The following is a 15,190-nucleotide window of genomic DNA, read 5'->3' as shown; positions in this document are numbered from 1 at the left end:
TTTACTTAAGTAATTCATCAAACAATTTAACACAACTATTCACAATTTCATCATATGAAGGTGCATAATCCTTCTCATCCGAACTTACTTCATCTTCTTGTTCATTTGCCATGAAGCAAGGATGTGCTTCTTTCTCATTTTCATCATCGGTGGCTAATCTATCGATTTGATCCTAAGTAACACCATTTATGGCATTATGATCCCCATTTAGAAAATTTTCTTCATTTTGATTTAGGGGGCAATTTATCATGTCATGCCTAGAGTTAATACAATCGCAACATTCAATGCATGACTCTTCTTTTTCTTTTTGTTGCATTCTTTTACTTAAAAATTTCTTAACTTCTCTTGTGAAGAATGCAATATCAGTATTTTCAATCATTTCTTGTTGATTAGTACAAGATGATTCTAAGACCAAACCATTTTCTATCTTAGGTTTTTCTAGATTTTTTACTTCTTCAATGGTTATAGATCACTTAGGTAAAGATTGGAGAATTTTTTGAATATAATCTTCTAATGAATAAATTCTACCAAATACTTTCAAGTTGTTTATGAGGCGAGTAAACCGAGTGAGCATGGAAGAAATTTCTTCACCATCATTTAATTTAAATATTTCATATTCTCTAACTAGCATGCATATTTTTGATTGTTCATTTTGTGATGTGTTTCCATAGATGTTTTCAAGTACGTCCCACATTTCTTTTGCGGTTTGACATTCACAAATAAGACTATGTACATCATCATTTAAACCACAAAAAATAATATGCTTTGCTTTAAAACTTAGCCCAACTAACCTTTTTTCACTTGGTGATTGTTCGAATAAAGTCTTCGGAATATCCTCATTTTTCTTTTTGATTATCCTCATCTTGTTGATTAGTACAAGATGATTCTAAGACCAAACCATTTTCTATCTTAGGTTTTTCTAGATTTTTTACTTCTTCAATGGTTATAGATCACTTAGGTAAAGATTGGAGAATTTTTTGAATATAATCTTCTAATGAATAAATTCTACCAAATGCTTTCAAGTTGTTTATGAGGCGAGTAAACTGAGTGAGCATGGAAGAAATTTCTTCACCATCATTTAATTTAAATATTTCATATTCTCTAACTAGCATGCATATTTTTGATTGTTCATTTTGTGATGTGTTTCCATAGATGTTTTCAAGTACGTCCCACATTTCTTTTGCGGTTTGACATTCACAAATAAGACTATGTACATCATCATTTAAACCACAAAAAATAATATGCTTTGCTTTAAAACTTAGCCCAACTAACCTTTTTTCACTTGGTGATTGTTCGAATAAAGTCTTCGGAATATCCTCATTTTTCTTTTTGATTGAGAAGTCTCCTTTGGAGATGATCTCTCACAAATCCAAGTCATATGCTTGAATGAATGCGGACATTTGATTTTTCCACGCGTGGTAGTTTGAACCGTTGAACATTGGTGGTTGATAAATGGATCATCCATATGAAGAGGTGCTCACCGAATACTCCATTTGATCTTTTACGCTCTGGATTTTACTTCGAAAAATCAAGCGCCTCGCTTTGATACCACTTGTTGGAAGTCCCAACCCGGAGTATATAGTCTAGAGGGGGGGTGAATAGACTCTTTTCGAGGAATACGTATTTTTCTACAAAATAAAAATTCTTGGCAAGATAGAAGAAATTATATAGCAATATAAATATAAATCATGCACAGGATATAAAATAAAGAGTGTAAGGGAGAGAAAGAACAACACCGGTATTTTTACGTGGTTCAGCATCAAGCCTACGTCCACGCCTTAGCACCAAGCCAAGGATTCCACAATCCACTAAAGATACTCCTTTACCGGCGGAGAAGCCTTACAACTCGAGAACAAATCCCTACACTTGGGAACAAACCCCTACCGCGCTCACCAAGAGCCTTCGCTTCGGTTCACAAAGAACCTTACAACAATGGTTCACAAAGAACCTTACAAGAGATTAGAAATACAATTTAGTGCTCCTTAAATGAGCCAATATGAAACACAAAAAAATCCTCACTCTATTCTCTCAAGGAATGAATCTTACAAGATAATTGAGCAAGAGAGGATTGAGCACTTGTGAAGAATAACTAAAATGCAAAGTGCAAAGTGCTTAGGTTTTGGATAAAATGATATTTTTCACAAAAATGATCAACAATGCTCAAAACCATATTAATACAAGTCTAAAAGCTTGTATTTATAGCCCAAGAACCTTAGGAACCGTTAACTAGCCGTTGGGGGGAAGAAAAAATATTCTATTTGGCAAACTAGCCGTTTTCCACCTGTTGGAGCGCTTCTGCCCATAATTCGTCGACGAAATCTGAATTTCATCGACGAGGTCCCTGAATCAGAAAAAGTCACCAAAATGAAAGTTGTGGCATTTTGTCTTAGATTTCCAAGGACACCAAGATCGTCTAATTTGGACTTTTTAAGAAAAAGTTATGCCCAAATACCGTAAGGTGTTCAGAACTCAAGACTGCACTATGACAGTGACGATTACTTTGTTTTTCCTTGTCAAAAAGTGTTTTAATGACTCAAATCATTCTTGGACAAAATTATATGAAATATATTAAGTCTAATGAAGATTAAAACTTGTCCAAATGAGTTTCTTTTTTAATATAAGATATTTTAATTAATAAAACCCGTTTGAAAACCCATTTTGATATCTTATATGCTTAGTATGTCCTTTTGTAAATATACTCGACTTTCTTTGAACCTTTAGGACATTAAACTTGTTTTAACACAATCGGAACTAAGTATTAAAATGTTCTTAAAATTAGGATGTTAAAAACTTGTCCCTTTGAAAACATATTTGAGTTTTAGGATTCATTTGCCAAACTCTTGTTTTAACTTAGAAAGCTATGAAAGGTGAGTTTGTGTTTATGTCTTTAGTGCAATCCTATAAACTCATGTGTCCTAGTATGCATGTGCTTTGCTCAACTCTTGCTCAAAAATCATGCAAGAAACACACTCCCAAGAGTTACAAAACATACTACGTCACACAACTCTTATTACAAATAATTCTACAATTAAGCTTTCTTTTGTTGTGCTTGGGTCATTTTGAGTACGTGTCCATTTGATCTTTCCTTCTTGACATCTACTCGGTCTGATCTTTGCCTTCGATCCAATAATTCATGTACGAGTACCTGTACTAAACATGATCTGCAAAGATAGGAAAACACTAGGAACAACATATAGGTTAATATCATCAAAACACATTAAACAATGATGGTGTAGCCACTAAGGCTAACAGATTCCAAGAAAACCCACAAGAATAGCCAATGAATTCATAAAAACATAAGGAAAAACAAAGAAAAAGAAATACAAAAATCAAAAAGGCATCTACTCGCGAAAGATTTGATTGGGAGAGCTCAAAATTCCACCTTCACAAATCAGTGTTCCAACATGCAAAATAAATAATAAAAAAAATCAGAATGAGATGAGCAGAAAGGAAGAAAATAAAGAGAAAGATGGGAGAGAGAGAATCAGGAAAAAAAAAAGCAAAAAGAAAGAAATCAAAAGAAAAGATGAGAGAGAGCAAATTAGAGAACAAAAGAGATTTGTGATACATAGAGAAAAAGCATAGGGAGATAGAGGGAGAGAGAGCTGAGAGAGAGAGAGTGAAAGTAGAGAAGAGAGAGTGAGATCGGTGAGAGAGAGAGAGAAAGGGTGAGATCTATGAGAGAGAGACAGAGAGAGAGAGGGAGAGAGAGAGAGAGAGAGAGGGAGAGAGAGTAAAGAAAGTTCGAGAGTATTATGGAGAAAAAGAAAAATAAAAAGAAAAAGAAAAAGAAAAAGAAAAAGGGAATATATATATATATATATATATATATATTAAAAAAAGTGGGAAACATGTCACCGTACGAACGATGACACGTGGCGCAACAGGAACTGCCCATTTGGGGGTGACGTGGTGTGATCTTGGTCATCTGATGTCTATTTTCTCTGAATGGCCAAATCCCTATCATGTTAGCAATTCATGTCACAAGTCCAACAGCCATTGCATGTTGCCATGTAACTGCAATAAATTCAAAAAAAAATTTAAAAATAAAAATCTCCCTCGCCACATGTTGCCTTTGTTGGCTGACATGTGGCAGCTCCTTCCTCAAACCGGGTCAACGTGATTTGACTCGGGTCAACTCAAGTTGACTCGTTGACCCGGTTCAGATTAATTGAACCAGTCTAACTCCTCTTGGACTGCTGATTTATTTCTAATATAAAAATTAATTTTAAATTTTTAAAAATTGGGAAAATAGTAAAAAAAAAAAAAAAGGGAAATTTATTTTTTAAAAAGTAAAAATTATTTGAGTTAGTTTTGGCTCAAATAAAAAAAATAGAAAAATAAATACCAAAAATAAATAAAACAGAGGAAAATTCGTTAAAAATCTTGAAAATTTATAGAAAAAAATACTAGAAATTTGAAAAAATTCTTTAAAAAATCAAGAAACTAGAGAATGTTTTTAAGACTCCTTTTGTTTGAGTTTGATGAATGTTTTTTTATCATTTCGTGTATTAAATATCTATATATATATGCACGTCCTAATGATTAAACAAAAAGTAAAGAGGTGTTTCAGACCCCACTTATATTAGTTCTAAGGGGGGGTTTATCTAATAAGATCCCCTCCATTGGAGGTCTTATTAGACATTCCTAAATTGCACCTTATTTTTATATATATATTTTTTAAATTTAAAAATTTATTTGTTTATTAAGGAGTTAATTAAGAACCATTCAATTCAAATTAATTAGATACCGTTCGTAGAACTGTGTGTAATGGGTGCTAATATCTTCCCCTTACATAACTGAACTCTCGATCCCAATTCTGGTAAAAGTATACTAAGGCTACTAACTCTTCAATTCACTTTAGGGATAATTCATAATTGTTGTGCGAATGAATGTGAAAACGATCGTGCGATGCAGCAATTACGATGAAAAATACGGAAATACACGGAAATAATAAAAGTAAAAAAAGATACAATATTTAACGTGGTTCAGTAGAATGCCTACATCCACGGGAGCAAGCGGCGACTAAATTTCACTATCAAAATCAGGATTACAACATTGTATTTATGTTAACCCTACATGTTCAGAGGGATTAGAAAATTTCCCAAATAACCATGTATCAATCCCCAGAGGATTTGCCTTCGGATCCCTAACCTATTGATCTTCCCAGTTCAAATTTCAAAAATAGCATCGAACAAAACCGTCGACGATTTCATCAAACCGTCGATGGTTTACTCTTCTGCTTAAAACCGTTGATGTAACCGTCGATGGATTATGCAAACCAATAGTCGCCCCTAGCTGATTTAGCGTCGGAAAGAACATGAGATATTTCACACCCTCGGATAAAGAGTCGGACCCTCTCGCCCAAGGTAATTAGCCGAGACATGGCATCAATGTACGGTAATTAGCTGCCCCTAGCTCATTTAGCGTACGGTAATTAGCCACCCCTAACTGATTTACAAAACCTGGAACAATTTTGGAACTCATGTCCCTATACTCATCAACGTACGGTAATTAGCCACCCCTAGCTATTTTTACAAAACCTAGAACATTTACATACGACATTTCATTCCACACTTATTTGAGTATACAACAAATCATATCATTTTTCAGTTCAAGAATACAGTTTAATACAAATATGGGTACGTTCATCTCAATACTACAAATTTTAATACAACATACGATTTCTCCAACAAAAATAGAGATGATGTATCAAGATTTGCGTGAATATTTCTAATGGAGTGGCATGAAAAGGGCGATTGCTCAGTTTGTGGAGCGATGTCTAACGTGTCAGCAGGTAAAGGCTGAACATCAGAGGTCGGCAGGGCCGTTGTAGTCATTGAGTATTCTAGAGTGGAAATGGGAGCATATTTCCATGGACTTTGTCACCGGGTTACCACCAGCACTACATGGATAGGTTGACTAAATCTGCTCACTTTATATCGATGAAGGTTAGCTACTCTTTGAGTAGGCTAGTAGGTTTGTACGTGTAGGAGATAGTTAGAATACACGTGGTACCGATGTCCATTGTTTTAGATCGAGACCCGAGGTTCACTTCTCGATTTTGGAAGAGTTTACAGGAAGCACTGGGGACAAAGTTTACTTTCAGTACAACGTTCCACCCCCGAAATGTTGAATAGTCAGAAAGGATGATACAGACCTTGGAGGATATGTTACGGGTTTGTGTATTAGATTTCGACGGTAGTTGGATTCAGTTTCTACCATTAGTGGAATTTGCCTATAACAATAGCTTCCATATTAGTATAGGGATGGCACCGTTCGAAACATTGTATGGTCGGAGGTGTCAGTCTCCTTTGTATTAGGACGAGGTTGGTGAACGGCAGATATTGGGTCCCGAACTCGTACACCAAGCATTTGAGAAGGTCAGATTGATCAGAGATAGGATTAAATCAATTCAAAGTTGGCAGAAGAGTTACGCGGATGTTCACCATCGTGAGTTGGAATTCGAGGTTGGGGGTAAGATATTTCTGAGAATCGCTTCGATGAAAGGGGTGATGGGATTCAGGAAGAAGGGCAAGCTGAGCCCGAGGTATATCAGACCATTCGAGGTACTGGAACGAGTGGGTTTGGTGGCCTACATGATTGCACTACCCCTAGTGCTCTCGAGGATCCATGATGTGTTTCATGTATCCATGTTGAGGAGATACGTGTCGGATCCATCGCATGTGATTAGTTACAAGTCCTTCGAGATTAGGGATGCTTTGGCGTATAAGGAGATACCCGTTCAGATTCTGGACCATAAAGTCTAGAAGTTGCTTACCAAGGTGATACCGTTAGTGAAGGTGCTATGGCGGAATCATGCGATTGAGGAAACTTCTTGGGAGTTAGAGAGGAAATACGCTAGAAATATCTGCAGTTGTTCTAAGTAGTAGTTTAGCAGGGTCAGTATGAGTATGTATGTATGTATATAATACTATGTTATCGTAGTAGTATTATGTGGTTAGTCTTTGGGAGAGTATGTGATATTGTGAGCTCCGAGACAGTGTATGTATGTAACCACGGTATTCCTCCTCCATAAGTGAGGGTATGTATGTATTTGGGACGGGGCTACTATGTTGGTGGCCGCCGGTTCTTCCTAGAGTCGAGTATGCGTTTGGGTTTGTAGTTGATGTCACGCTCCGAACCCAGAAATGGGACCCGGGGGTGAAAATGTAATCTAACCTGTCCCTGTATCCGATAAAACATCCACAGATACAGTACAAAGGATGAAGGTCCGACCGCATAGGGTTTCCTGGCACCCTAAACACATCCAAACACAATCATATACGCAGTGGAAAAAGGTCATTCTATATATACACATGCAGTACCATACCAGAGTCTATACAAGACCAGAAACAGGCTCTATCAAAACATACAAACGGGTGCCCAAATACATCTCAAAATGGGAACCCACCAAAAATACAATCCTAGCACTTACCCAAGCGCTAACCGCAGTACACCAGCCACTACGCTCCTTACACCAGGACGCTAGTTCTGGTTACTCGAAGGACCTGTAAAAATGTACGTACAGTAGGGGTGAGACACCTCTCAGTAAGGAAGAACACAGGTTATATCGGTATGTGACATTTGAGTGTTATTATGATGCAACATACATGTAGTTAAATGCAGTCTAGTACTAATTTACACAGTGCATACACACACACATACACATGATCAACAATCCTGGTGTCGTCACACCCTTTGGCCCGGACCCGGCTCGTGACATATGGCGTTGGCCCGTAACCAACCCGTGAACATAGTGCCACTGGCACATGGCAAGTCCCCGACTCCCATGGCATCGTACCGGCGTTAACTTGTGGATCCACACCCTTCGGCTTGATCTGTCGGAATAAGCTCACGCCCTCGGATATAGAGTCGGATACTCTTGCCTACGTGGCAGGGAATAAACACACTCCCTCGGATATAAAGTCGGACACTCTCAGTACCTAGAACAATTTCAGAACCGCGTTCCTACTAGCATTTCAACATATCACACACATGCATGCTCATATAACCAAACAAACCACACCCATTTGGTAATCTAAATCATGGTTTTCCAAACAAATACAGTGTAAACAAGTCAAGGCACGGCCATCCCAATAACATAGGATAAATCAACATATACCCTCGGTTTTCAACAAAACCAGGGATGCAGCCCGTCGTCTCCTTTTTCTCAAAACTGTACTAGTATAAATCAACATAATTTTCCCTGTTGGATCCCCCCAAATGAGTAGCCAAGACACACACAGGACCGTGAACCACAGTTTCATCAAGTCCGATTTAAAAAATAACCAATATAAACACAGTTCCCCTTACCTTTTCTCCGAATAGCCAATCCCACACTCTAAGGTCCCTAAACAGCGAATCGAATTGAAAATCAACAATACAGAATATACTCACAACACATTTTCCTACAAAACTACCAGATCAGAATTGAAAATCGAGCCTTACCTTGATTTTACGCCAAAACCCAAAAATCTTTGAAACAAGATTCTAATCCATAGAACTTGTAGAGAATCCTTCCACGATCCTCGTGGTAACTTTAGATTCATGATTCCAACAACAATCGGCGAAGAAATCTAGAGAGAGAGAGAGTCGGGAGAGTTCGAGAGAGAGAGAGAGATAGAATTTGAGTTTCTTAATGAAGAAGCAATGAAATTTGATATTTATATCCCTTTGACTCGAGAAAATTCATAAACAAAATGGTGCCCTCGTCGACAAGGCCCTATAGTCTTCTCATCGACAAGACGGGGAATTCGTCGACGAATCATGATATTCCCGGTTTCTGAAACTCCTCAGCTTCTCCTCGTCGACGAGTCTCTGAATTTCATCAACAAGAAGGACAAAGACTTCATCGACGAAATCTAGCTTTGTCAACGAGGCTTGCTCTTTACCAAAATGCCCCTCTCTTTACATATTTAAACCCACTTATCATGGGTTGGGTTCTTACAGTTGAGTTGGTAAAAGAGAAATTACAAATTTTGAGAACGAAATTTTTGTAAAGAGGGGAGGTTGTAAGAACCCAACCCTAGATATGTAGATTGACTAACTAACGAAAGGGTAAAAAAGTAAATTTTGTAGGCTTCGTCAATGAAGCCATTGTTCTCAGCGATGAAGGCCTTCATAATCTTCGTCACCAAAATTCAGAGCCTCGTTGATGAAGAGATATCGAACATGTTGTAAAATATTGGAATAGGGTTCGTCGCCGAAGAAACCAATTCGTCGATGAAATGTTTCAATGATTCGTTGATGAAGGCGCCATCTCATCGACGAGATTGGCTGGGTCAAAGGGTCTATAGATATCCTATTTTCATTGCTTAGGTGCTAAGAAACCTCAAATTCTCTCTCTCTCTCTCTCTCTCTCTCTCTCTCTCTCTCTCTCTCTCTCTCTCTCTCTCTCTCTCTCTTTTCGATTCTTCACTGTTCGTTGCCTAATTCGATGATCTGACGTTACTGCATGGATTAGGGGAGGTATCTCTTCGAGTATAGTGGATTAGAATTTCGTTTCGAGGATTTTCGGGTTTTGACCCAAAAATGAGGTAAGAGTCTGATTTTAGTTTTGTTTCAGTATATATGTAGTAGTAAGAATTGTAGTGAAGTATAGTTCTTTGATGTTTAGGTTTTGGTGTCTCGTTTCATAGTTTTAGAGTCGTAGAGTTCGTATTTTGGTATTCGGGAAAAGGTAAGGGGATTCTATTTATATCAGTTATTTTTGAAATTGGGATTGGTAAACTTATAGTTTATGATTGTATGTATGTTTTGGTTACTTATTTGGGAAAATCTATAGGGTAAAAATGTGGGATTTTTAGGTTACAATTTTCGGAAAAATTTGGGGGTTTCAGGTATCATCTCTATTTTTGTTGGAGAAATCGTATGTTGTATTAAAATTTGTAGTATTGAGATGACCATACCCATATTTGTATTAAACTGTATTCTTGAACTGAAAAACGATATGATTTGTTGTATACTCAAATAAGCGTGGAATAAAATGTCATATGTAAATGTTCCAGGTTTTGTAAAAATAGCTAAGGGCAGCTAATTACCATACGCTGATGAGTATAGGGACATGGGTTCCAAAATTGTTCCAGGTTTTGTAAATCAGTTAGGGGTGGTAATTACCGTACGCTGAATCAGCTAGGGGCGGCTAATTACCGTACGCTGACACCATGTATCAGCTAATTACCGTAGGCGAGATTGTCCGACTCTATATCCAAGGGTGTGAAATATCACCTGTTCTTTCCGGTTGGTCATCGATGGATGTGAGCTACACCGTACTGGCAACGATATCACTGTGAGGCTTTGGTTGTGACAACACTAACCGTATGTTTGGCATCGTATGTATTGGAACGGATTTGTGAAAAATACTGGAACTGTATTGAATTGTATTGAACTGTATTGTACTATATTATATTGTGTTATGTTTTATGCCGGAATAACACTCGTATGCCACACAATGATATAACCTGCTTTCTTCTTTACTAAGAGGTGTCTCACCCTGAATATACAATTGTTTTTCGGGTCATTCGGGTAGCCGAAACTAGCATCCTAGGGTCCGAAAGCGTGGGTGTCAGTTAGCTATGATACCAAACATATGGTCAGTGTCGTCGCACTCAAGCACCCGATACCCTACAATAATCGAAGCCTCACAGTGATATCATTTCCAGTACGGTGTAGCTCACACCCATCGATGACCAACCGGAAAGAACAAACGATATTTCACACCCTCGGATATAGAGCTGAACACTCTCACCCATGGTAATTAGCCGAGACATGACATCAATGTATGGTAATTAGCCGCCTCTAGCTGATTTAGCATACGGTAATTAGCCGCCCCTAGCTAATTTACAAAACCTAGAACAATTTTGGAACTCATGTCCCTATACTAATTAGCGTACGGTAATTAGCCGCCCCTAACTATTTTTTACAAAACCTGGAACATTTTACATACGACATTTCAATCCACACTTATTTGAGAATACAACAAATCATATTGTTTTTCAGTTCAAGAATACAGTTTAACACAAATATGGGTACGATCATCTCAATACTACAAATTTTAATACAACATACGATTTCTCCAACAAAAATAGAGATGATACCTGAAACCCCCAAATTTTTTCAAAAATTGTAACCCAAAAATCCCGCATTTCACTTGATAAATTTTTCCAAATAAGTAACCAAAACATACATACGATCGTAAACTACAGGTTTACCAATCCCGATTTCAAAAAATAAATTAATATAAATAGAATCCCCTTTCCTTTACCCGAATACCAAAATACGAACTCTACGGCTCCAAAAGTACGAACCTAGACACCAAAACCTAAACATCCAAGGAATATAATTCACTACAATTCTTACTACTACATATATACTGAAATAAAACTGAAATCGGACCCTTATCTCGTTTTTGGGTCAAAACTCAAAAATCCTTGAAATGAAATTTTGATCCACTATATTCGAAGAGATTCCTCCCCTAATCCACGTAGTAACGTCAGATCGCTGAATTAGGCGACGAACAGTGAAGAATTGAAGAGAGAGAGTGAGAGAGAGAGAGAGAGAATTTGAGGTTTCTTAGCACCTAAGCAATGAAATAGGCTCTTTATAGCCCCTTTGACCCGGCCAACATCGTTGACGAGACGGCGCTTTGTCGACGAATCATTCATACATTTCGTCGACGAATCAGCTCCTTCAGTGATGAACCCTATTCTGATATTTTACAATATGTTTGGTATCTATTCATCGACGAGGCTTTGAATTTTGGCGACGAAGATTATGAAGGCCTTCGTCGATGAGAACAATGAATTCGTCGACGAAACCTGCAAAATTTACCTTTTTACCCTTTCGTTAGTTAGTCAATCTACATATCTAGGGTCGGGTTCTTACATGATGCCATAGTATGTAATACCCCTCAAGTATCTGAAAATCCACTTGACTACATCCCACTGTTGTCATCCCGGATTTGAAAGAAACTTACCACACTAATGACTTGTGCCAAATCCAGTCTTATACAAACCATAACATACATCAAACACCCCACTACACTGGCATATGGGACCTTTGACATGTCACGAACTTCATCATCTATCTTCGAGCACTGAGCGTTAAACAATCTAAAATGATTTGCCAAAGGTGTACTCACCAATTTTGCATTGTTCATGTTGAACCTCTCTAACACCCTCTCAACATAGCTACGCTGAGATAACCACAATCTCTTGGAAGCTTTGTCTCTGCGAATCTCCATCCCAATAATCTTCTTGGTCAAACCTAAATCCTTTATGTCAAATTCTTTACTCAACAGGGTTTTCAACTTGCTGACCTCAGTCATACTCTTCATAGAAATCAACATATCATCCACATAAAGCAACATAAAAACAAATGAACTGTCATCATGAATCTTCACATTAATACAACAATCATACTCACATCTTCTGTAGCCAATTCGGATCATGTAGGAGTCAAACTGCTTGTACCACTACCTCAGAGACTACTTCAGCTTGTAAAGTGATTTTCACAATTTATAGACCAAGTGTTCCTGTCCAGGCTGACTAAATCCTTCTGGTTGTACCATGTAAATCAACTCTTCCGAATCACCGTGGAGAAACGTTGTCTTTACATCCATTTGCACCAAATACATATCAAAGTGTGCTACAAGACCCAACACTGCCCTTATGGAAGTGTGTTTGACCATAGGGGAGAAGATCTCATCGTAATCAACCCCTTTCCTCTATGAGTAACCATTTTCTACTAGACGAGCCTTGAAATTTTCTCCTTCCTTTTCTAATACTTGTTTCCTTCTTAATATACACTCATTTGACCACCATAGCATCCATCCATATACTTTTTTCTTGGTTGTGTACCGCCTCTTGAAAATTAGTAGGATCCCTGCTATTATTAATGAGTGCATAAGAAACCAGATCATTAAAACCATACCTGGGGGTGGCTTGATAGTGCATTTGGGCCTATCTATAACTATATTGTGATGATGCCTATCTCTTAAGCTAGAACTCCTTATATCTGAACATTGTCATCTCTACCATGAGCCTTTAGCTCCACTTGCACCACATGCTTATTGCTGCTGCAATTTTCTAGCACCTATTTCTCTTATTCCTAAGTACGTTGCAACATGACTTTCTCATAAAAAACGACATCTCTACTTATTACTACCTTGTTTGCCTTCGAATCTCACAATTTAAAACCTTTCACCCCTTTCTGATACCTTATAAATATGTACTATCTATACTTTACATCAAGCTTCGATCTCTCCTCACTAGAAACATGCACGTAGGCTAGACATCCAAACACCCTCAAACCAAAGTAGTCTACCACGCTACCTTTCCACACCTCCTCTGCTACTTTCCCATCTAGTGTTGCCCTCGGTGATATGTTAATCACAAAACATGACATATTCATTGCCTCTACGTAGAAGTTCTTTGCAAACCTTGCATTCAACCCAAGACACCAAGCTCTTTCAGCTATTGTTTGGTTCATCCTTTCCTCCACACCATTCCGTTGTGGTGTCTTACGTATTGTGAAATGTCTCTTAATGCCATGATGTTCGCACGACTCCATGAACTTTGAATTTGTGTATGTAATACCATTGTCGTACCCGAGGCATTTGATCTTCCTCTTAGTCTGATTTTCCACTTCAGCTTTTCATAATTTGAACTTGACAAACATCTCTAACTTGTGTCGCATGAAGTACACCCAGACCTTTCGTGAGTAATCATCAATAAAACTCACGAAATACATATGTCCTCCCCGTGATGCTACCCTCACTGGCCCCCAAGCATTTGAATGAATATAGTCAAGAATTCCCTCCATCTTGTGTGTGGCTGTCTTTAACTGCACCCTATTCTGTTTTCCAAAAACACAATACCTGCAGAAATTAAGCTTGCATGTTTTGACACCCTTCAAAAGATTTCTCTTATGAAGCTCCATTATCCCACGCTCACCCATATGTCCTAACTTCATATGCCACAAGATAGTACTATTTGACTCAAACTCTGGAGCTGTAGCTCCACCTGCAACTGTGGTACCTAGCAGTGTATAGATTTTTCCTGCTAATTTTTGCCCCTTCATCACTATCAAGACACCTTTACTCACCTTCATTACTCCACTTTAAGACTTGTAATTAAATCCATTGCAATCTAAAGCGTCTAATGAAATCGGATTCTTCCTTAAATCTAGTATATGCCTAACATCACACAATGTTCTAACAACACCATCAAACATTTTAATTATGATTTTTCTTATCTCGACAACTTTGCATGATGCATCGTTACCCATCAAAATAAAACTAAAATTTACTAACCTATAGGTGGTGAACCAATCTTTATTGGGTGTCATGTGATAGGAGCTTATCGAATCTAGAATCCAAGAATCTGTAAGTTGCTCTGAACTGGATGACATAGAAAGCATATCCCCCTCCAATTTGAGAGTTTCCTTTAAACACATCAAAGTTGTAACCAAATTTTCATACATAGGAGACACAGGTATGGAATTCAATAGCATCAATGCATTGTCTTCATCTTCGAACTTCATATCAACTCGCTTCAAATCATTGATGATCTGATTAAACACGTTGATGTGATGGTTCATATTCAAACCCTCTAACGTCTTAAGCCCATATAGTTTTTGCTTAAGATAAAACTTGTTCATGAATGATTTGGACACATACTGACTTTTCAATTTCAGCCAAACTGCCGCCGACGATTCCTCATCCATGACATGAAACATCACGTCATCAGCCAGACAAAGCCTGATAGTCACCATAGCCTTCACTTCCAGTTCATTCCAACTCATGTTGTGCATGCCTTCCGGCTGTCTTTTGTATAACACCTTCACCATACTCTGCTGCACTAACAAATCATTAACCCTCCTCTGCCATAGTCCGAAATTTTTTGATTTGTCGAACTTGACAATGGAGAACTTTGCATAAGAAATCCCAGCCACTGTAACCAATAACTATGATACCAATTTGGTGTGCAAATGAATGCAGAAATGATCGTGTGATGCAACAATTATGATGAACAATATGAAAACACATAGAAATAATGAAAGTAATAAAAGACACATGGGCAGAATGCCTACGTCCACAAGAGCAAGCGACAGCTGAATTTCACTATCTATCAAAATCAAGGTTACAACATTGTATTTATGCTAACCTTACATGTACAAAGGGATTAGA

This window comes from Malania oleifera, chromosome 1 (assembly GCF_029873635.1).
Source record: "Malania oleifera isolate guangnan ecotype guangnan chromosome 1, ASM2987363v1, whole genome shotgun sequence".
Lineage (NCBI taxonomy): Eukaryota > Viridiplantae > Streptophyta > Magnoliopsida > Santalales > Ximeniaceae > Malania > Malania oleifera.
The sequence above is the reverse complement of the archived record's forward strand: the minus strand, read 5'-3'. Positions refer to the sequence as shown.